Below are 23,680 nucleotides of genomic sequence, written 5' to 3'. Positions count from 1 at the left end.
CCACCAGTTGCCCTTTATTTCGGTGTTGATAGAATCACCAGCCCAGATTTTAAAGGTTGAGCATATAACCTCAGCTGGGACAGAAAACATATATTTTATTTTATAGCTTTTGAAACAAAATGTATAGGTGAACTGCAGATAGAGCTCTGGCTAACAGTTAGATCTATTCACCACCACCTCAGCACATTGGGTTTTCAGAACAGTCATCTATAACTAAATTTCAAATATGCAGCATTCTTCATTCTAGACTATATCACTTTGGAAGGCAAGTGGGAGAATACGTATTTGAATGTTTCCCGCTAAAACATTTTTCTGTTTCACTTGGAAAGCTCAGAGTGCATTCCCCCTTGCCTTCTTCCTGACTTGCTAGCTTTCTGCACGCAGGGATCTTTTCCTGCTTTTTTAAAAGCACTGAATATTCAGACGTACAATTCTCCACCAGCACTCTGAAGAACTGAACTTCATGCTATTCTTGCACATTTGAAATGGCCCTGAACTAAGAAACATTGCAGACCTATGCACAACGAAAAAAAATAGCAAATTACTCCCTACGCAACAAATATACATCCATTTTCTTAAAATTAAGTCTTTTCATTTGCTCAGCAACTTTCAGCGTAGATCCTTGAAATTCGTCCACAAGGTGTGTCATTTCAACTCAAATTTTAAATGCAATGCATTGTTTTATGAGGCTGCATCTGAATTCCACTCAACTCTCCAAACTGACCTGAGTGGTTTTGTGGGTGAGGGGGTGTCAGTCATGTGTTCTTTTCCCATTCAAGAACATTCTGCACCAGCTTAGCTTCAAGAGATGCAACTACATCAGATACTTTCAGGACATTGAGTGCAATGATCTAGTGTTAAGATGGGCACTAACAGTTCATGCCTAATGTGGGGAAACAAAGACAGAAAGGGATGCATAAGATGGAAGACATTACAGGTCCTCCTTTAAAGATAATAAAAAAGATAAATAAAATGTTCATGTAGGTGGAATAAGCTTTTCCAATATAAAGTACAAAGTAGACATTTTCACCACCTGCATGTTGCAGCTCAGCTGGAAGCTCCCAGCTTTATTCAGGAATTCTAAATCCTGGCATACTGTAAACTGCATTATTGCTAGCTAAACATTTGTTTGCTGATCTGGTAAGTCAGAGGAAGCAGATTTAACATTGCTTGCAGGTTCTGAGTGTTTTAGGTCACCTTGCAAGGTCTGGCAGAGATCTTGGGCTCTGTGTGTGATGCGGGAGACAAAACTGTGTCCCTGCTAGGCACATAGGTCTCTGACACTGAAAGGTATAGAGCACAAGTTGAGAACTAGTGAAATGTTTTAAAAGAGTTCTTCAGCAGGGCCATACAGTGCAGTGGTATATTAAAGCCTTTATAAAGATCTATTTGTATACACACATTGCTCAAGCATCCCTTTAGACCACTGTTAAACCTAACTATGGTTTAAAGGTGAGTGTGCATGGGAGGTGCATGGGAGTAAATCACAAGCACTTCACTTCTCATCTGCTCCTGCAGCTTTAGGGATGGTATAGCTATTGCAAGGGACCACATGGCCACCTATTTTTAAATCACTAGCACTTGGATTCCGTGATTCAAACTTGCTTTGGGGGTCGTCAATGGATTGTTCGTCAGTGCAATGGGGCAAGAAAGGACAGAGTACACCAGCCGCCATTTAATCATTAGCACCTTGAGTTACTTCTCCAGACTTTGCCACTGCTATCTATACTTACTTTTTCACCTCAGGATTTCAATCAAGCACACACTCAGCTTCAGCCTGAGCTTGTCAAGTTCAACGCTTGCCCCCTTTTGAAATGTAACCCAAGATTCTAGACGTGTTTCAGACCACATCTGTCTGCCCTTAAGTATTCCAATGCAAGTCTCACTGATTTAAAATGAAACTTGATTGAAAATGGAATCCTAGTACACCTATAAGAAAGAGAAAGGATCCTGTCCCTAAGAAATGAAATCAGTACAAGTAGCACTATAAACAGGAGTCCAGAAATGATTCTATTACTTTAACTGTTTTTTGTTTTTGTTTTTAACTGTTTTAATGGCCATTTCCCCCCCTTTAAAAATAAACTTTAAAGAACAGAATTAGACCAGTTACAACAAATACAGAACAAAAACAAAATGCCTTGTGAGAATATATCCACTATGACTGGCATGCTTTTTAATTGCTTCTTTTGTTGTATAACTTAATTAAGGATGTTTTAGTGACCCGGTAGAATGGTTGTTGTGTATTTTAATTATATATTGATTTCATAGTTGTAAACTGCTTAGTTATAAAGTCATACCTTGGTTTTCAAATGTCTTAGTTCACAAACAACTTGGAAGTCGAATGTCGCAAACCCGGAAGTAGGTGTTCCGGGTTGCAAACTTTGCCTTGGAAGCTGAACATCTGGCATGACTTCCATGACTTCTGATTGGCTGCAGGACACTCCTGCAGCCAATAGGAAGCCACACCTTTGTTTCTGAATGTTTCAGAAGTTGAATGGACTTCTGGAATGCATTCTGTTTGAAAACCAAGGTACGACTGTATAAGTGGCAAATACATTTAATAATACATGTAGTTGCTATTTTTTGAACAGAGCTGCCTGTTTGGATTTCCTCCTGCAAAACCTGTAGCACTTGGAGGAGATGGGAGATCACTTCACGTAATCTCTTAACTGTTTAAAATCCTTGTTTTCCAATTTTACCCACATTTTCTTGCTGAAAAATGTGATTTGATGGCCTGAAGATTTACTGTGTCATAGGAAGGAAACAAAGCAGGATCTTTTACTATATTAGGTTTGTCAGTCGCAGATGACCTAAATCCTCTCCAAATTGCACCAAAGCCAATAATATATTCTCTGAAGAAATGAGGGATGGGGGAAGATTAGCTGTTTGTATTTTTCCTGTGTTCTATACATCCAATAAAATCCTTGGTTCAGGGGGAGCCAACAATATATTCTGATTAAAAACATGTAACTCTTCATTAGCCTATAAGGCACGGCAGGGTGGGGTGGGGTGAGAGGATAGAATCCATAGTCCTTTTCATTTTTTACCCTATACTTCCTTTAGAACAGTGTTTCCCAACCTTTTTTGGGCAAAGGCACACTTGTTTCATGAAAGAAATCTCGAGGCACACCACCATTACAGCCCCGTGACATCAGTGCTCAGCGTCACGCCGGGAGGGACATGAATTGCTAGCAAATTACATAATCACCTCCTTGAGGGCTGGCTCATCTTCTCCGAAGGCAGAACCCCATTAATTAACAGCACAGACTCACACCATAGCCAAGACGAGGGGGGGAAAACCTCAGTCATGCACAGTCATGCACATGTGGGGGCTAAATGAGGACGAAGACCGGGCAGAGAGCAGGGTTCAAATCACCCCACCTGGCCAGGACAATCCCTGGGTGCTCCCTTGGGCCACTCGCCTGACCCACCTCGTAGGGCTGTTGTTGCGAGGATAACACGGGGAGAACCACGCGCGCCCCCGGGAGCTCCTTGGAGGAGAAAGCGGGCGATGAATGCAATGCACGAAATATATGAGAGGCGACCAGGTTTTGCAGGTGAGGGGCCCCCGCCAGCCTCCGCTCCAACACCTGGCGCAACGACGCCGAAGTTTCCCCCCGGGCTCGGCTCGGGGAGCAGCGGTGCTCCCCCCCGGCTCCCCTTCGCCCTCCCGGCTCTCTCTGCCGCTGGGGACCCCCCTCACCTGCCAACTCCGGAGCGCCGGTGGAAGTTGCATGCATGCATGCTGGGCGCCGCATTGCCATTGCATTGCACTGCACTCCATGCAACGCCTGCACGCATGCATTGCCTTGCACGCCCGCCAAGGGGTCTCCCCGCGGTCCGATGCGTCCCCTCCGGCGCGGATGCAGCATTGCAAAAATAAAAAAACCCTGACGCAGCCCTACCTGGGGGGCAGCCTCCGCCTCCGCCGCTCCGCCTCCGCGGGGATCCCCGGGCTCCATCCTGCCGCCCGATCTCCGCGGGGGCGCAGGCAGGCTGCGCGGGGTCTGCGCGGAAGAGCCCCTGCCCGCCTGGCCGCCGCCGCTGCGCTCATTCCATGGCCGGGAGAAGAGCGCTTCAAACAAAACGCCCGGCCCGCCAGGCCACGCTGGGAAACGTAGTTTGCGCACCCCGCGCGGGCGCGGAGCCCAAGGGCGAGGGGACTCCGGATCCCGGCAGCCCCCGCGCCGGGGATGGAGGGGGAGAGGCTGGGTGCAGGGATGGAGGGACGGGTGGGTGAGCGAGTGAGTGAGTGGCAGCTGCCAAGCCTTGGCCGAGAGCCAGGAAGGGCCTCCCCGGAGGAGGAGGAGGAGGAGGAGGGAGGCGCAGAGCGGGAGGGAGGGAGGGAACCCCAGGGGTCATCTAGTGACGGCGCCCCAATCGAAAATTTGACTTTTAAAAAAAATCTTTTTAATTTTTTAATTTTTCCCGCGGCACACCAGGCAACATCTCGTGGCACACTAGTGTGCCGCGGAACAGTGGTTGGGAAACACTGCTTTAGAAAGACTTACATGAGGTCTCTTCCCCACCCCCATACAGGCAAGGGTCTAGTTCACACCTCCTTAGCTTCAAGAATGCTAAAGTATTTGGTGCTCCCAGGCCTATGAATGCAGGGTGCAATAAGAACAGAAGGATAGTAGTGAGTTCCACCACTACTGACATTGTCAGGCTCCTCCCTCAATTGCCACTTAGCAGCAGCCATTCTGGTCATGCTACAGGGATGCAAGAGCTCTACCAGTTCACCAGATAAACCAGCAAATTTCAGCACTTCCTCTCCTTGAGCTTTTTCTGTTCCAGCAAGTCATTCCAAGAACTTCACAAAAAAGGACTAGTCCCTAATTCTGTTTTCTCCTCCCTCTGAACCCCTTTTCCTTTTGTGACATGCCATTTCAATTGTAAGTCTGTCTTATTATTGATATTCCATAAGCCACTATGGGTCAGGTGGGGGGGGGATGCTTTAAATTTTAAAAAGTTTAAAACTACAAATGGAACGTTAGCCAAGAGTCAACGTAGCGCTAGGACACGGGAGACCTGGGTTCAGATAAGCACTCAGCCATGAATCTCACTGAGTGACCTGGGACTAGTTGTTACTTCTCAGCTGAATCTACTCCACAAGGCTATTGTGCTGATGCCTTCAGTTCCCTGAAAGAGAGATAGAAATAAATAAAAAAGCCTCTGCAGACGGCCAGTCCTCAAAAGGGGGAATAGGAAAGTTACAAAAATTATGGAACCCACCAGGCACGCTGCCCTGGAGTCTTGATTCGTTTCTGTGGGTCTTCTGCATACGTGTACTATTGAGGCACACTGAGTGTGCAACAGTGGTAGCTAGTAGGCTATGCACTGCTTTGAGATGCCTATTGAAATAAAAAGGACTGTCGTCCTGAAATGCCCAAGGCTACGGATGGCTCTGTATGTATGGAAATCTGCCTCTATGGTTGGAGGCAGCAATCCGCCTGAAAACCAGTTGCTGGAAACTATAGGAGTGGAGCCTGCTCTTGTGCTCAGGCCCAGCTAGCAGGTTTCCCATGAGCCACTGAGAACAGGGTGCTGGACTAAATGGGCCTGCAATGGCTTGATCCAGCAGGGTTAATCTTACGTTATACTACACTAGATGATCCTTGGGATCCTTTCCAACTCTAGAGTTGTATAATTCTAAGTCGTGGAAGAGAGCACCAAAGCCCAGAGATCACATGGAAATTCACCCACTCTTATGCCAGGGAAAGTACAAATGAGAACATCTCAGGCAGATCAGGCTGTGATAACATCTCAGAATGGATGGAGCACTCGATGGTCTGAGATGGATTTTTGAAATAAGAACCTTCCTCCAGGAACGCATCAGTCCACCCACTCCATGCAGTTACCTTCCGTTCAACAGCTCACCAAAATGGGACTCTGAACACCATATAAACTGTTCTGGGACTGCCCTGGATTTCTTCTTACCTTTTTTCTTCCAGGAAGGTCAAAGTACTGAAGTAAGGCTGCACTTCCTTGCACCCATACTTGGGGGGTAAATACCGTGCAACAGAATGGGATTCATCTCCAACCAGATAGTAGGAGAGCCAATTGAATGGCGGAGGACATTAGATGTATAGTCTAAAATGAGTGTACATTCACACAGAAGATTGATTTCTTTGGAAACCAGCCCTTTGACCTCTTCCAGAAGCTCAGGAGACATTATTGCATATTCATAATAAAAAGGGGTGGACTGACTTATTATTATTTACTCCATTTATATCCCACCTTTCCTCCAATAAGCTCAAGACGGCATACATGGCTCTCCCCCCCCCCACTGTGTTTAACCTTCACAACAACCCTGTGAGGTAGATTATGCAGAGACAGTGAGTGACCCAATGCGAAGGACATTGCTGGATGCAGATTTGAACCTGGGTCTTTCTAGCCCAGTGCTCTAAGCTCTGCACCACACTGGCTCATCATCCTATCTACACTTTTCCATCTTGGTCACCACTTACTGTGAACTATAGCAATAAGCTAGCATATTTTGCAGGATACTAGCCAAGAATTATATTTCGAACAACACATGCAGGCATCATCCAGCTAAGGGCTTCCAAGTCCCGTTGAGTGTGGTTGGATTGTGCCCTTGGAACAGAGTGCACTGTACCTATGAATGTAAAGCAATGTAAATCGTGGGAAGCTTGGAGAACTTGTAAGTTGTCCCCAAAAAAGAACAGGTCAAGAAAGAGCAGCAGAAGCCTTCTGAACGGAGCAAACATACAATAGCTGTGGAACTTTTAACTGCTCTTGCTGAATGTCCCAGAGAAGCCTGGCAGGAATCGAGAGGGAATAAGAAAGTATTCATTCCTCTTGAACAAAAGAACTTCTGGAAATGAGCAAGGCAACAGGGAAAGAATCCGAAGAGAAGCTCTTTGCTTTTCTAAGTAAATGCAGGGTGCAAATTGTTTGTGCGGTCATGAAAACAGAAGACAGCTTACCTGTCAAGAGGGGTCAAGCAATTGGCATGCTGCAGAGAAAAATCAAACTAGAAAGATGCTATGGAGAGTTCATTTTTTAAAAACGCACACACACAACCAAACAGGTGTCACTCCAATAAGCCACAATTCTTGATAGGGTCATGACTGTAGTCTCCCTTCTATGCCTGAGCAGGTAAACCTTCTGGAAGCAAAGCAGAAGGGCCCAGCTTAAAGGTCAGCTGGATTTCCAAGCACATCCCGTCTCCCTGCATTGCACAGCACTTTGTGTGTCCTATGAGGAACAGTTGGAGAGCTGGATCTAGTTAGCCTGGGGAAAGAGAAGATTAAGGGGAGACATGATAGCCATCTCTATATCCCTGGAGGGCTGGCATGCGGAAGATGGAGGAGACTCTGCTAACCCAGATGGCAGGACTAGAATGGAAATGGTAATAGGAAGAGATTTTGGTGAAAGCTTAGGAGAAATGTCCTCTTGCCAAGAGCTGATTGCCTCTGGTAGTGGTGGACTCTCCATTTCTGGAGGTTTTAAAGGAAGAACCTAGAAGGTCAACTGTCAGAGATGCTGTAGTTGCAGGCTGCACAGAGCAGGGGGTTGGGCTGGATGACCTTCAAGATCCCTCCCAACTCTGATGAGTTATACCGCTGCATGCAGTTATTGTTTTTCCAGTTGCCAGGGGAATGCACCTTTAAGGAGGAGATGGCCCCTGCTGAATCGGACCAAAAAGTCAACCTTTTGTGTGTGTTGTCTGGTGACGCTTCTAGCTTTACTAGTTCCAACTGTGAGGACAGGAGCTTGAAAGCTGAAACACGACTATTAAAAGGGCAGAAAACTGAACCACACAGCAGGAAAACCCTAAAGGGCATCAGAAGGATTTCCCAGCTCACCTTCCATTGGAAGGATGCAGCAGATTCTCAGGAACTGACCAGGCCAGCAGTAGGAAAGGAGCCACTGTTAACAAGACTCAAATTACATGTAAGCACTATGGGATAAGGGGAAGGGAGGCTGGGAGGAAAATAGAGCATCCACCTTCACAAAACATCCCAGAGTGTTAAAAAGACTATAAAGCTACATTAAAGCATTTCCTTTCGTTGAAACGTATCAGCAGGTGTGCATTAAAAGGTTTGCTTCCAACCCCACGTATTTTACCAGGTCTAAACAACACCCTACAGTAAAGCAAACTAGTATCAGATTTCTTCATCAACCATTTTTGCACTTTCCAAGCCCCGCTAAATCAAGGGAATCGAGTGGTCCTTGTGCCCAGCAGCCTTGGCTTCTTGGAGAGAAACTAAACAAATAAGCAAGACCAGAAGGATGAGGTCCTTGAGAAAAGGCCCCTGAGTGCTCAACACAAGACATCAAATGGTTGCTGGCGATTGTGAAATCCTGAAGTGACTGAACAACTCTCTTGGAGAATCATGGCCAACTCTGCATCACATTGGCAAACATCTCTGAGGTTTCGTTTTGTTTAAACTTTTAATTATTGAGATGCCAAAGTACAGGAGACTGCGCTAAGTACACAATCCTAAGTACGCTTACCGGGCACATTGAACTCAGTGGTTCTTACTTCTGAGTAAGTGTGTTTGGGATCAAACCTCCAGCAGCCTTTTAAGGTTTCCACAACCTCCACACTCCCATCTGTCAAAAGCGAGAGGCAAATCTAACAAGAATGTAGGCCTGGTAAATGGTGCTCTCAATACCTCTAATGAATTTTATGCTCAATTTGAGCCAGACTTCAGCAAAACTAGATATTGTAATGGGAGAAAAAAGGCTCCTTGCTGCCATTTTATGAAGCCCGATGCTAACAGGCTTCTGAAGATAACATCATCCTGCATAAACAGAGTTAGTCATTACTGAATAGAAACACTTTTGTTTTTTATGCTTTCAAAGATTAGCCACAGGTTTGGTTGTTCCTTCCAGAGAAGGAGACATTCCTTTTAAAAGGTGCTTTTATTTAACGTGGCAATATCAAACTAGGGCTCCTAGTATGAATGGGACACAGCAGGCTGTAGAAAGCAGCACATTTATCAAATGGAGACATCCTCAGAAGGGTTCCAAGAACTTGAGAACTGCCTCTCCCTCACCAGACATATATATATGTGTGTGAGTGTGTGTGTGTTTGGAAGACAAGTGGGTTGGTGAAAAGGAAGCCAGTGGTGGAGATCATGGCCATTCAGTCCACAAGCTGACACTACTTTTAAACACATCAAGGAAGCTATGTTAAATATTGAACATGCTGATTAAGGCTGAGAGGGAGAGGAAGGAGAGCTTTGAAGCCCACTTGGAAATCTCTGCAAACAGCTGGCTTTCCCTTGCGAATTATTTTCTCTGTCGAAATCCTTCGGAGATACTAAAAAGAGGCTCCCTAGCAAAATCACCTCAGAGCGGAAATCAGCTGAGCAAACCGCCCTTTATCCCCCCCCACCTCAGTTTAGCAAGAGGAGATTTTGACATTGACATTTCAGGCCCGATGGGAAGGTTGGGTTGCAGGCGCGTCAGGCTCTCCCTGGCAATGCATTGCATGCTCTCCTCTCAAGGAAAAAAAATGAGGGTGGGGAGAAGAGAGGAGAAGAGATTGATTTCCTCCCCTCTCCTCCCTCCCTGTAGCATTCATCCCGGTGATGCCCTTCTGCACGCCCACTGACAAGCTCCACAGGCCGGCTCGCCCTCCTCGCTAGCAACCAGGGCTGCTGCCTTCGAGGTCCTGGGTGGCCAGAATCTGCGAGGGGTTCTAGGCTCCTCTCGGTTTGCCAGGCGCTGTGACGCCACGGCTGCTTCCAGCACAAACGCCAGCCTCGCCTATAGATCTGTACTACGCCATAGGTGGAGAAGGCCCTGAGCAAGAGAGCCAGCCAGGCACTCTTTTATTTCTTCATACTCCTTTTCTCTCCTCCACATACACACACACACTCCGGGTTCGCTGCGCACAAGTCCAGGAAAGAGCCCCTTGGCGCACCCAACCTGCGCAGTTTTATTCCAGATCTGATCCCCCGTTTCTCTCCAAGTTCAACATCACAAGAGGGACAGAAAGGTGAAGTGAGGCTTTAAAATAGCAAAAAAATAATCGGTGGGGAGTGGGGTGGGAGGAAGAGAGGCGCAGTCGTCGTTGCAGGGCTGTTGCGTGAAATAAAACGCGAGGGAGCAAAGGTCAGGCAGCCAGGAGCCGACACTCCAGCGGCTCGCCTTTCTAAAGTGCCCTATTATGGAGAGAGAGAGAGAGAGAGAGAGAGGAGGCTCAGGAGCCACTGCGCAGCCCGGCGAGGCAGAGGCGCAGGAGGAAGGAGGCGAAGAGCGCCTTCGGCAAGGCGCTCAGGGGCAGCTGCGTTTGTCAAGCCGGGGGCGCGTGGGCTCCGCCAGCCCTTGCCCAGCGAAAGATCCCCTCGCCACCACTGTGGCACACACGAGCAAGGGACAAACTCCCCCTCAACCGGGGAAGCGGGGGCGGCTAGAAGATTTTTATTTTTATTTAATAAGAAGAGAATTCTAAGACGGATCACCACGTCCACTCATACCTTTATCTAAATGCCCAAACGCAGATGGCAACGGGAAGAGCAGGCGATGGCCAAGCCAAATTGTACAATCATCACCATCGGATCACAGATATCATTCATATACATATATATGAGATACTTGGATTTATTTTTTAAAAAGAAAAGAGAGAGAGAGAGAGAGAGAGAGAGAGAGAGAGAGAGAGAGATACGTGGGTCGATTTTGGCTGAGCGACACACGCCTTCCTCGCAGAAGGTCAGGAAAAGTCAACCAGGAAAGGGAGCAAAATGTTTCCTCTACGGGGCATTATTATTTCCCCCCTCTTTCACCCTGTGCATTTAAATCCACAAAGATGAAATTCCTTACTTACTTGAAATAATCCAGCCAAGATCATCTCTCAACAGGCGAGTTAATCCTAAATCCGAGACAGTTCGCGAGCTGTGCGTGCAAGGGGGGGCAGTTTGGCACGGAGCACCCCTGGCTTCTCCGGGAGCGACTTACAAGTGCTGCGCTGTCAGCAGCAGCAGCGGCAGCCGTCGCTTCCCCTCCGCTTCGCCTCGCTATTGCAACAACTGCTGCCTGGGAAAATGGCTATTTTATGAATGGGAGGGAAAGGCCCTCGTCTGCGCATGCCCGTCCTCTCAATTCTATGAATGGGTGGGCATTGCAGGGCCAAAGCGCATGCTCCGCTCTCATTCATGAATGGGGGGCCGGAAGGGAACTAGTTGCAAGTTAAGGATGGATGGTAGGCTGGGGCTGCCTTTTTTTTTAATGAATGAAAGGAGGCAGCTGCAGCCAGCTGCGCATGCACCACACCCCCGCCCCAGCCTTGGGCTTCAAGGTAAAGCAGAACTGCAGCAGAAAGGGGGGGGGGGAGGTGGAGTGGATGTACAGTAACCGAGCAAAAGAAAGGGAAGCTCGGGCGTGCGGGAAGGACGTGATTTCTCTCTTGGCTGCAGCCGGAGGCTCCCTGGCGCGCCTCCCGCCCCGGTGGCCAGCAAAGGAGCGGGCGCTGGTGATGCGTAAAAGCGCCAGGCTCCGTGCGCTTGAAGGCTGCTCTTTCCGAGCCCGTGCCGGCTGCTTCGGGCAGCTGCTAGGCGGGCGTGCCTCCTTTGCCAGGCTCGCTAGCCCCGGAGTTTGGGGGTGCTGCCGGCCGGGGACAACCAAGGGCGACCTCGGGGCCGCCGCGCCGGGGATGCCGCCTGAGTGCGACCGCTTAAGTGCAGCATTGCTGGCTGTTGGTTCGAAGCCCCCTCTTGGAAGGAAAGCGGGGAGAAGTCCCCATCCTGGCCCTGTTTATTTCCCCATGGTCACTGAAGTGACTGGGGTGCAGAGGGGGACCGAACTAGAATTCCCTTGTTTTATGTCATGGCTTTTTCCTGTCAGGTGCGTGTTCCGAACGTGTTTCAGCCTAACAATCCAGCGCAGTGGCTTTTCTGCATATAGGCAAAAGCCAACTGTTCGGACATTGTATTAAACACACACACACACACACACACACACACACACACACACCCAAGGCTAAAATACCATAGCTGAAAATCCATCTCGCCGTAATCAGCCTGGAGGAATTTCAGGCAGCAAAGCAATTAAGGGGTTCGTGTGTGTGTGTGTGTGTGTGTGTGTGAGAGAGAGAGAGAGAGAGAGAGAGAGAGAGAACTCAAAGGCAAAATGCATGGAAGAAAAGGAATACTGTACTGTTTCCTTAATCCCCCCACAAACCTCCCTCTCCCATTTACAGGAGGGCAGATTCGTAATAACTGCTCCCTGGTTGTAGCAAACAAAGAAGAAAGTGGATCTCTGAATTTGGGTTGCCTCTATGCCAACTGGCTGAACTCTCTCTCTTTTTTAAAAAAAATATTTGGTTTTTTGTAATACACACAAAAAAAGGAAAAACACCCATTACCCCATACCACACGGGGCTGAACTCACATATAGCGTTAACCATAGGGTGTGTGTATGTGTGTATGTGTATCCTTGTTAACTAATTTCATTGACAACTTACATTGCCCAAATGGACAGTTCCATGTAGACCAGATATAACAAGTAGACCAAACCTGAATGAAACCTAGTGGTGTAGTTGCTTCTCCTTTACCCTTATGAAGAGCACCAGCCTTCTCTGGGGAGATCTGGCTTCTGTGTCAGCCCCTGTGCCACTAATGGAAGTAGGATTTTCCCATAGCTGTTATGGGAAGGAAATACTGTTTTTACTGAGAAGCATGCGGGGTAAAGGGTGTCATGAATCTCTTTTTTAGAAAACCAAAACTTAAAAAGCAGTCTGAGGTTTACAGCCCAATCCTATGCGTGTCTGCATGGAAATTGAGTCTGACTGTGTCAAATGATGGTTACTCCTAGGAAAGTGTGCCCAGGATAGCAGCCTTAATACACTTATGGCTAATGGAGTGGGGTGTAATGTTCTGCAATTTTTAAAAAGCTGTTTTTATAATCTTTTAATTATATTTTAGTCTGCCTTTGTTATATTTTGTACATTGTCTTGGGACATATGTGGAGGGCAATGATGTTGATAATCATAATGAGGGTGATGATGATGATAAACACTCAGAAAGGGTATGTGATAGATTCCCACCCAAGAATACTGACCTTCTGGAAGTCCCCAGACATCTCCAGCAAACTGTGGCTGTTGTTGTGGCAGTCTGAACCACAGGAATTTGCGCCCGATTCAGTTTCACAATTCAGTGAGAGAAAGCCTATTGGCACACACCGTCTTCCCACTCCCAGCAGCTCTTTCTGTCATTGCCGGTTGCTTGAAAACACCGGAGGGGAGAGGGTTCTTGTGCGTGAATCCTGCTTGCAGGTTTTCTCCAGGCATCTGGTTGGCTCCTGTGGTGCTTGACTGTAGATGGGCTACTGGCTTGATCTAGCAGGCTCTTCTTATGTCCTTACCAAATGGATTCTGTCGTAAGTCAAGGTAACATACAAATTGGGAAATTCTGGATCATGGCAGCACAGTAGTAACCCCTGTGACCTTTGAGCCTGGAAATGTGCCTCTGATATGGTGTATTGTCTGAACAGCGAAGCAGAGCACTTCCTCCTCTTTATCATAATGTGTGGACCAAGCCTTGAGGGTCTCCTGGGAGGTCACAGTGTTTCAGTTTCCCACATTTAGCTTAAGACGAGTTGGTATTTGTTTCACACTCATGTACGTAGATGAAACTTGTGGGTTTTTCCTCCTGCCTCACTTAAACACCTGGTCCTTGTATCCTCCATGTATTACTCATGTCTGATACTTTTTTTTTTTGCATAACCAACATCAGCTGTGTGTTTAATTTCCTTCCTTCCCTTGGCACTTCTTTTCTTGGACTTTGCCTAGAGATAAACATGCGCTCAGTACGTTTTCCTTTATCTCATAACTCTTCATCAGAAGTTGGAATGTGAACCTTGCTGTGCCAAAATAACTCCCGGAATTGGGAAACAGACTCTTATCCACCCATCACCATGGTTTACTGGCAAGTTGAACTGCATCAGATTTCCACTATCTGCCCCATTTCCTCTCCCTCCTTCCAAAATTTGTCTCTGGCCTCTGATCCTCTCTGCAAATTGTCTTCCCCATCCTTCGGCCAAACAACACTCTGATGGGAGGAATTGCTCAACTGCTGGTTTGGCCAAGCTTTGCGAGCATTTCTCTAGCAGTAAATGTTTAAGTATTGCAGTTATATAATGGAGCGGAGGCATCTTTAGAGGGATTGCAGGGATAGGGAGCCTAGTACCCTCCAGATCTTGTTGGACTCCAACTCCCATCAGCCCCAGCCACAGAGGCCAAAGGTCAGCGATTATGGAAATTGTTGTCCAGCAACATCTGAAGGGATGCTGGTTCTCTATCCCTGATCTTATTGTGCAGACTTTCCACCATCCTGTTTTGATGGCAGCTTTGTATTGTACAGCTTTAGAGTGAATGGCTGGTTCAGTTAGGCAGAGCATGGTATACTGATGATGCCAAGGCTGCAGGTTTGATCCCTGTATGGGATCCCTCTATTCCTGCATCGCCGGGGGTTGGGGTTGGGCTAGATCAGGGGTCTGCAACCTTTAAGACACAAAGAGCCACTTGGACCCGTTTCCAAAGAAAAAAAAACTGGGAGCCGCAAAACTCGTCATTATAAAAATAACTTTTTTGTCATTTTTTTCTTATTTCTTTGTTTGACCCCTCAGAATTACTCCTCCTCATAGAAATAAACGTTAAATTAACAAGTTACCTTTTTTGTGTGTGTGTTCTTCACTCCCCTTTCAATGCAGTGACCAGCATACATGCCCCTTACAATGTGGCGGGCGGGCGGGAAGGTGATGTCGGGACGGTGCGTGACTAACGCACACACCGCCCCCATGCAACGTCGCAGCCAGTACAGCGCCCGCCACAGTGTGGAGTGTCGGGGCACACAATGCGCCTCCTCCCCTCGCTAGTATCCGCCCTGGAGCTGCGGCAAAGGTGTAAAAGAGCCACATGCGGCTCCGGAGCCGCGGGTTGCAGACCCCTGGGCTAGATGATCCTCAGGGCACCATCCAACTCTACAGTTCTGTTATTCTCTGATCAAGTACAGGCCATTACTGCTTTCTGGTCTTGAAAGGTGATATATTGCTGTTAACATACTTCTTTTAACATTTAACATAATCAGAGGAGAATGTGCCTTCATATTCAAGGCCAGCCAGCCCATGGGGCCCAGTGAGGTTGTCGTCTCAGGCAGAGGGCTCAAGATAGCTAGGAGGCGTGGCAGATCTGTGCCTGCAAGGAGAGCTCACTGCCTTCTCTGCTTGTTTCCGGATACAGTGGTACCTCTGGTTGCAAACAGGATCCATTCCGGAGGCCCATTCGCAACATGAGCAGAAAGCAACCAGCAGTGGTGCATCACGTGCGGGTTGCGATTCGCCACTTCTGCACATGCGCGTGACGTCGTTTTGCGGGTCTGCACATGCACGAGCGGCGAAACCCGGAAGTAGCCCTTTCCAGTACTTCCGGGTTGCCGCAGGACGCAACCTCAAAAAACGTATCGTGAAGCAAACGTAACATGTGGTATGACTGTACTGCCTCCTCCTCCCTCTGCAGCGTAGGACTCACATAGGTCCCTGTGCAAAAAAACAAAACAACTTGAGCACATGGAGGAGCATGCTGTGTCCCCACCCCACTCGTGCATTTCCACACCTCCACAGTGCAAGAGTCTGACTTAGGCTGTGCGCACACAACCCTTTGCTCCAGGTGCAGTGCATTCCCACTGCTGGTGTTTCGAGCAGAGTACACATGACCCACATGACCTTAGCCACAATCCCTATGTATCCTGAAATACTGCATTTCCCCTCGAGCCAGCTGCCATTTGATTTGAAAATGTAAGCCACGGTTAAGTTGAGGGGTGTACTTGAGACATCTGGTGCACATGTGACGATGCCAGCTTTGTGCAATAGAAATGGTGTGGGTGTGTGACAGCTGGGGAAAAACAAACTGGGCAATGTGCATTGGGTTAAAAACACTTATGCCCTCTCTCTGTTGGAAACAGCAACATAAAAATGCAACTTGAAAAGCAGGAGGGGGAAACAGCCTCACTGTGTTTTAAGCCATTAATGTGTACATAGCCTTACATTTCTACACTTCATTCAAGTGCTGCATTGGTTTATAAACTGCATTATATTATTTTCTGTTATTTGTATGCATCACAGGGAGGTTAAAGGTGCTATTAGGGTTGCCATACGTATGGAATTTTCCAGACATAGCAGTGTCTGGGTGGAAATGTCCGGGGAAACCCAGACGCATGGCAACCCATGTTGACAGTGCCGTTTTTGGCGATTTCCCTTAAAAAAAGCTCAAAGGTTTCATTTTTATGTGTGTGTTTTTGTGTCTGGATTTTCACTTTTTGAAATATGGCAACCCTAGGTTCCATAGACCCTCTACTCCCTCGCCTCCCCACTTGCCAATTGAAAAAAATCCAGATTCTGTCAACAGAATAAATTAAGCAGATATTTGCAAACTTCGCCATTTGCTTTCCATAACAGTGTTTCCAAGGCATGGGCTTCCTAATTTCCCTCTGTGTGTCATGAAACTGGAAACAGGCAGTCCTGGTGGTGGTGGTATTAATTTAATTAACAAATTTATATGCCACTTTATACAAAAATGGGCTCAACAGGAAAATTCAGACAAATGCACGTCATACAATCACAAAATTAAAAATGAATTAACACAATCCCAGTGAGAACTATTTTGTTAGCCGAACAATGATAAATGTTTGATAGACAATCTAATGCCTTCTGATATATGTATTTTCATACCAATATGCAGTGCTTTTTTGTTGTTGTTAAAAATAAGGTACTGGTACCCATATTTTGATAAAAGCAGAAAACAGCAGACTTGGGCAGCAAAAAAAGAGGAGCCAGCACTCGGTACTGGTTTGAGTACTGTCAGGCACTGCCAGTATGTCTCATGTCTCCGTCTCAAAATAAAAATTTAAAAAATCATTCCTTGGAGTACAGCTGAGACTAATATCTAGTGGACTGAGATTGTTTGTTAGAATACACACACACACACTGATTTGCAGACACAGATTTGTTAGATCAGACCTTTGTGCAGAGGTGGAAATTCCATGGGCTCAATTCCACAATGCAATTACTCTGATGTATTTCCTTTGCATCTAATGAGAGAGGAAGGTAGTCCAGTGCTGACTGAGGAATATGTTGATAGCAATCTAAACAATGTAGTAGATGTTTTCTGTGTAGATAGCAGTACCACCAGTTCAGCCTCCTAAATCAGTAATTTTTTACTTCTGACTCCTCCTGAGTCATCTAGGACCACTGTTATCTTAATGGAGGCACCCTTACTTTGAATGAGTGGCCTTCGACGTAATAAATCCGGCTGGTAAAATGACCCAGATGAGACGGTGGCTCCTTCACGTCTGACTTGCACTTGGCAATTATACTCAGCTCTCCTGGGCCGTCACGAGATGGGAAAGGGTCCCATCCATTACAACCCTACAGCAAGAATTTGTGTCTCTGAGAACTATCCAGTGGGAAAGCCCATCCTTTTATATTAGCTTATCTAGTTCCCACAACATATTGTGTTACCTGTTCTATTTAGCACTCTCTTCTACTGAATTAAAAGGTCTCAAAGCAAAATAATTTTTGCTGCCATTATCCATAAACCTCTTGAGCTGGTAAATTTGGAAGCATTGGCTTGAGGAGCATCCACATGACATACATGATGGAGATGAAAAGTGTTCATGTAATCCGTCTAGCAAGACATTTATATGCACCGGGACTTCTCTTTGAGCCAGTCCTATTGGCACACGTCTGAAAGGAGTGACTGCAAGATCAACTTGCACACTTCTCATTGGCATCTGTGGGAACAGGCTGCTGGACTAGATAGATATTTGGTCTGAGTCAGCCAGCCTCTTATGTTCTCAAATGTGTGGCAGTGCAATCTGCTGTTGCCATGGGGTCCTACCATCCAAGACACATAGTTTGCCGAGCGACATTTCTGGTGCTTTGGACTATCATTTCCAGATAGGAGCAAGGGCATCTCCCTGGCAGACGCACCTATGGATGCAGTCCTACTACATAGTACTTTGGTTCTCAAACGTCTTGGTACTCAAGCAACTTGGAACCCAAGCACTGCAGACCCAGAAGTATGTAAATAAGTTTGCAAACTTTTTTCAGAAGCCAAACTTGCTCTGTTTTGAGTGTTACACTCCCGATTTGAGTGCCTCACTTCCGTTTTGAGTACCACACTTCCTATTTGAGTGTTAAGCTGAGGTCTGTCTGTTTCTGCTATTTATTTTGCGTTGTTGAGGCAATTTTTTGTTGTTTTTGTGACTGTGTGGAACCCATTTCAGCTACGGATTGATTGATTTGTGACTGCACTACATTGTTTATTGCTTTCATTTTATGGCTCAATGGTCTCGTTAGATAGTAAAATTCTTGTTAAATTGCTGTTTAAGGTTGTTTTTAAAAGTTTGGAATGGATTAATCCATTTTGCATTACTTTCTATAGGAAACTGCGCCTTGGTTTTGGAATGCTTTGGTTTTGGAAGGGACTTCCGGAACGGATTAAGTTTGAGAACCAAGGTACCACTGTATGCACATTGGTCTGGGAGTAAGTTCCATTGAACTCAATGGGACTTACATTCTGAGTACATGTGCGTGGGATCACACTAAGTCTTAATGGCCACAAGGTGTAAAAACAAAACTGATTTTAAATCGGCTTGAGCAATTTGAGTGGTGCATAAGCCACACAATGTGTGGGTTCTATAGGGTGGGGAGTAGGGAACCTCAATCCCTGCTGCAAAATGTGGTCTTCCAAGCCTCTTAATCTGGCCCTTAGGACTCTGGTCCAAGCCACAGCCCTTTCCCTAATCCACACCCCTTAGCAGTCCTGCTCTATCTCAACCCTAAGTGCTTTTGCTGAGCTGGAAAGTGTCCTTGATCTGTGATGATGCTTCTCGTTCGCCTGGATGGAGTTGTATATGTGTAGAAACCTCTGTACAAATGAGTCACAACCATTGTTCCTCTCACATTTGCCTATAGCTCTGTCTACCACTGGGATGTGGCCTACAAAATGTTACCCCCACAAGAATGTAACCCTTGGACAAAAGAAAAAGAGGTTCCCTTCCATCATGCAGGATGTAAATTTGTAGGACCAGGGTCCTGTTATATTACATGTAAAGAAAGTTGCTGCTCTTATTCTGCAGAACAGAACTCAACACCTGGAACAAGTCGGCTGTTTCTAATGAGTTCTTAAGATTCCTGTGAGAGATAATTATCTCTTTTCACTGGAGTTTTCAGGAGCTAGTATAAAACAATGGAAAGGCAGGAATAAGTTTCAGTCAATTATCATTCCTTAGTAAACACTTAAACACAATTGAGGAAGTGGAATCTTTTGCATGTATAAGTAAGGGGGGGGAGGTAAAGCTTCTGGAAAGCAACAATCAATATTGCTACTAGTGAAGAGGGCCTGCAAGATATATATAGCCACATCTAGCTGGCCTCTGGGTGTTGGATAAGCCAATCACATGGATTTCTGGGCAAATACACATTATTTTGAATACTTCCTCCTTTTCTACCATTGATTTTTGAACTAAGGCTGCAAAACCAGAAACTGTAAGTGTACTGGTGAAGGGCCACAAACTGCAGCCAGCCCAGCCATGGTCACAACCACAGCATACATTTAAGTCCCCCTTATGGACCATTTGACAGTCATGGCATCCCTCCAAAGAATATTGGGAATGGATACTGGGAATTATAGCTCTGCTAGACATAAACTACAGTATTCCCAGTGTAGTTGCAACATAGATTTACATCATCATCATTCTTATTCTTAACTGAATCTATATACCTCCCTATATCCTGTTTATTGACAGTTTTATTTTTGATACCAGCTCTAGATGATGCATAACATCTGCAAGATTCACACCAGGCAGGCAAGTCACCAGGAAGCCCTGTAGAACCAGTCACCCACTACTAGAAATACCCTTGGCATGGGAGGATATTTTTTCATTCCCTTCTAAGGGATCGTTTCCCTTTTCTGCAAAGTGATCCATTCCTTCCCTGAAATCCTAATTCTCCATGACATGAGGGAGTTGTCACCCTGGGAGCGAGACATCCCTATCACACCTATGAAGATTTCATCCTCTACCCTGACTCACCCTGCTTCTCCAGTTCAGCTCCTTTGGCCTCAAGAGCAATTACACATTTTTTGTAAGCTGCTCTTACAAAAAAAAAAGTTCAATGCTTCTTTGGTTATAAATGTAATAGGCTCTTTGGATCCCAGCTATTGATAATCTCTTTCGCAGATATTAGAGATCTGATAATAGAGAATACTCAGCTTTTCATGATGTCTAAAATATTCCCCAAGGGGCAGACTTTTATTTTTTGGAAGTGCCAACCTGGCTTAACCCTGGCCATTAAGAATCTGCACGACTAAGAGATAGAAATATAGTAGGTTCAAAACTTGCATGGGGGTTACATTCCAGGGATCCATGTGCAGAGGCAATATCATGTAAAGTCAGGAAGATCTCTGGAACCGCTCCCCAAGACCCCTACCTGATTGAAGCCAGCACACTGAGTGAATGAGATCTTGGGAGTCTTGCACGACCTTCCTAAAGACTGCTAAGCAAGGCATAGCACTAAAAAGTTCTTTCTGCACCAGGTTTTCCAGCTGCAGAAAGAGCTTTTAAATCCCTTTGCCTTTCTTACCAGAAGAAGTACCCCACTTTCTCTACCCTGAATCTACCACCAGTCAATTTCAGTGGGTGAACTCTTAGTATGATGAGGCGAGGAAGAAAAAGTTCAGTCCAAGGGTAACATTTCAACTTGGGACTCGTATTCTTTAATTTTCCTATTGCATTTTGCTTTTTTTGCTCTTGCATGTTACCACTGAGTCCTTTAGGTTGGAAAACACAGAAGCAGAAGGGAACAGGTTTAACTACAAAGCAACTACTTATAGTACATTTGATGCTAAGACTTTATAATTCGGCCATTTTATTGGAAATACTTGTCTATGATTTGCAATTAGTCAGGTGGGTATGCAGATGTAAAAAGGTCTTTTAAAAAGTACTGTTTTTTTAAAAAATATGATAAAGAAATCTGATATAGTGCAGTCTGAATCCATTGCAGTTAACAGAGTTTCCCCCTTTCTTTATTTTTTTTCATATATATTTTATTCAGGATTTTCTTGTTTTACAAGAGTTTCCCCCTTTCGAGTTGTAAAACTCTGCTGGATTTTTCTGACATTTTAAAAATAGATTAAGGCTGGGAGTAAGAATGGAAAACGAGATATTGTATTCCAAAGTAAATGTGGTTAGGATTGGGCAGTAAAGTTGCTATCCAGAGAACACTCACTTGGTAGTAAACTCCACAAAATCAATGAGGTCTTCTTTCAAGTAACTATGCTTAGGATCAAGGTTAATCAGGAGGATAATATATAATTCAGTCTGACCTTAGGCAACCTGGAAAATAAGTTTGCCTGACTGGAGGTTTTTGAAAAAGATGGCAGTATTTGAAGGGTTGTCACACATATTTAAAGGGGGAGTCACACATTGATTAGGGTTAACTGGAAGGTAATGCCTCATTTGAAATGAGGATTCATGTTTACAGATGGGAATACTCCAATATTTAGCCATGTTTACTCCAAATTAAGGTCCACTGAGTTCAAGAGAATTTACCTGAATTCAGCAATGCAGTGACTGATCAAAACGCATTTATTTGTACACAAAGCAGATGCATAGTCAGGATGTTAAAAAATACAAAGGTAGCCAATTTGGCCCATGGGGGGGGGACTTGGTGTGTGTTGGGGGGGGTACCCTCCAAAGCTGGGCAATGCATTTATCAGGACAATGCAAAAAGCCACAAAAATGAGCTTTTGGATTCTCCGGAGCTTTTCCTCAAGCAACATGTTGCATGAGTTAAAAGGGGGGTGGTTGGATCCAGATGAAAGATGATAGTATCCCGATCCATTTCGGGTGGCGTTCACTTCCTACTAAAACTGCATAGGACCAGCCTGAGGAACTAGCCAGAGACCAGAAGGAAACTGCTCTGTTTGAATTTAAGCTCCCTCTCCACATTTTTCAGTCCTGTTTTGTTTAATGAAGAGATTCCACTCGGGGTCTCCTGAGCTCCATTTTTTCGCTTTGCAGCCCTATGCAGCTTTAACTGCGGCAGGCCTTACTTCCTGGGTAAATATCCTGGGGACTCCTCATCTCCATAACCAAGCAGAGCGCTAATCCCCCTAATGGCATGCTTCCTTAGAGAAAGTCCGGAGGGAACATCCTCTCTAGCAAGCATCCATAGGGCTGCAGGCGAAAGAGCCCTGGGCCTAGCGCACTCGGGGAGACCTTTCCACGACTCCCGACTCGACCAGGCCCTGTAGGCGCGCGTCCGGGGAGGCGGAGGTTTCCCAGGTCCCCCTGGGCGGGGCCCCCGAGCAACGGGGGACTTGGCTGCCCCAGCGCCCCGCTCCCCGCGTCCTCGGCAGGTGTGCCGGGGGAGGGAAGGAAGCCCGCGATCGGAGCGAGATTTCGGTGTTATTCTGCAGCGCCCAAGGCGGGCCGGTGCTTTGGCTGCCGCCGCTGCGATTGCTTTAAGGGAGCGAGGCCATCCGTCTGGCAGACGCCTTTGAGCCTCACAAAAGAACAGGATGTTGTTGATTTGTAACCAAACCACAGAGAGGAAATGATTGTAAATTTCCTCTAAACATCCCCACTGTCTGCCTCCCTCGCTTCCGCCTCCTCCTCCTCCTCTTCCACCCCCGCAGCAAAGGAGCTGCTGCAGTTTCCATAAGGGGGAATCTTTCCTGCGCAAATGGCTTTCCACCTCGGATTCTCTTTCTTCCTCCTTCTTTTTCACCCGATCATTTCAGCATCACGATTTCTCTCCTCCACCACCACCCCTTTCCCCATCTGCCTTTTGTCTTTTCAATTTAAGCAGAGTTTACTTAGCAGTCCGCAGCTCCCGCTTGCTTGGCCGGGTGAGAATTGGTTTACAGCTGTAACACCTACGCTGCAAATCCAGAACAACCCGTCCCGGGGTGGGGGGCTGGGAGGAGGGGAGAGAGAGGGGGGAAGGCGCGCCATGAGTTCATTGTGTAACTTTCTCTCCCCTTCGCGAATGAGCTGCATTATTTACCCGTCATATTTGCTCATCCTTAATCCGTTTGCGAGCCGGCAAGACTGCAGGAAATCGCGCGGGAGTCCAAACCAACCCCTTCCGCTCCGAATTCTTTAAAAAACAAATCTGACCCTATAGAGTTCTTATTATTAGAGACCTCTCTCTGTGCTTAATTGCAGCTTTCTAAACGGCACACCGCGGTCGCCTACCAGATGTCCCTATATTTTAAGGGGCTGTTCTCTTAGCTTCTCGTTGCCACGGGTTATGGCTTTCTCTGTGACAAATGAGACACAGCAAGCAACTATGTCTCTGGAATATGGATGGATTGATAGGTTGAACTATTCCCTAATTCACATCTGGATGTGGTCGGTACTCTCAGATCCTTATGTTATATACAGCCTGATCCAGTTAAAGTTGGGAGTATGTGGAGTCAAGCTCCTCCTCCTCTCTCTCTCTCTCTCTCTCTCTCTCTCTCTCTCTCACACACACACACACACAGACACTTGCCAATGATTGTAGGTTTAACTTTAGGAGTAAGCCCACTTGATACCATTACAACTGATTTACATAGAAGTGTGCTTAAACCACAGCATTGCTGACAAATCCCCTGCAAATCAGAATGAAGTCTATATTTCTTCATTCAGGTGGCCTGCTG

The 23,680-nt window shown here is 46.2% G+C and overlaps 1 long non-coding RNA gene across 2 annotated transcripts in view; it reads left to right on the top strand.

Moving 5' to 3' along the window:
• LOC309527042 overlaps positions 1 to 23,680 on the top strand; it is a 47,585-nt gene that overhangs the window by 4,407 nt on the left and 19,498 nt on the right. For both annotated transcript variants that reach the window (XR_014217060.1, XR_014217061.1), the window contains exon 2: positions 10,787 to 11,275. This is a non-coding gene — a long non-coding RNA (uncharacterized lncRNA). The remainder of the gene's footprint in view (positions 1 to 10,786; positions 11,276 to 23,680) is intronic.

The sequence above is a fragment of the Podarcis vaucheri genome (assembly GCF_965113315.1).
Source record: "Podarcis vaucheri genome assembly, chromosome: 2".
Classification (NCBI taxonomy): Eukaryota; Metazoa; Chordata; class Lepidosauria; order Squamata; family Lacertidae; genus Podarcis; species Podarcis vaucheri.
This window is presented reverse-complemented; position numbering and strand designations above follow the sequence as displayed.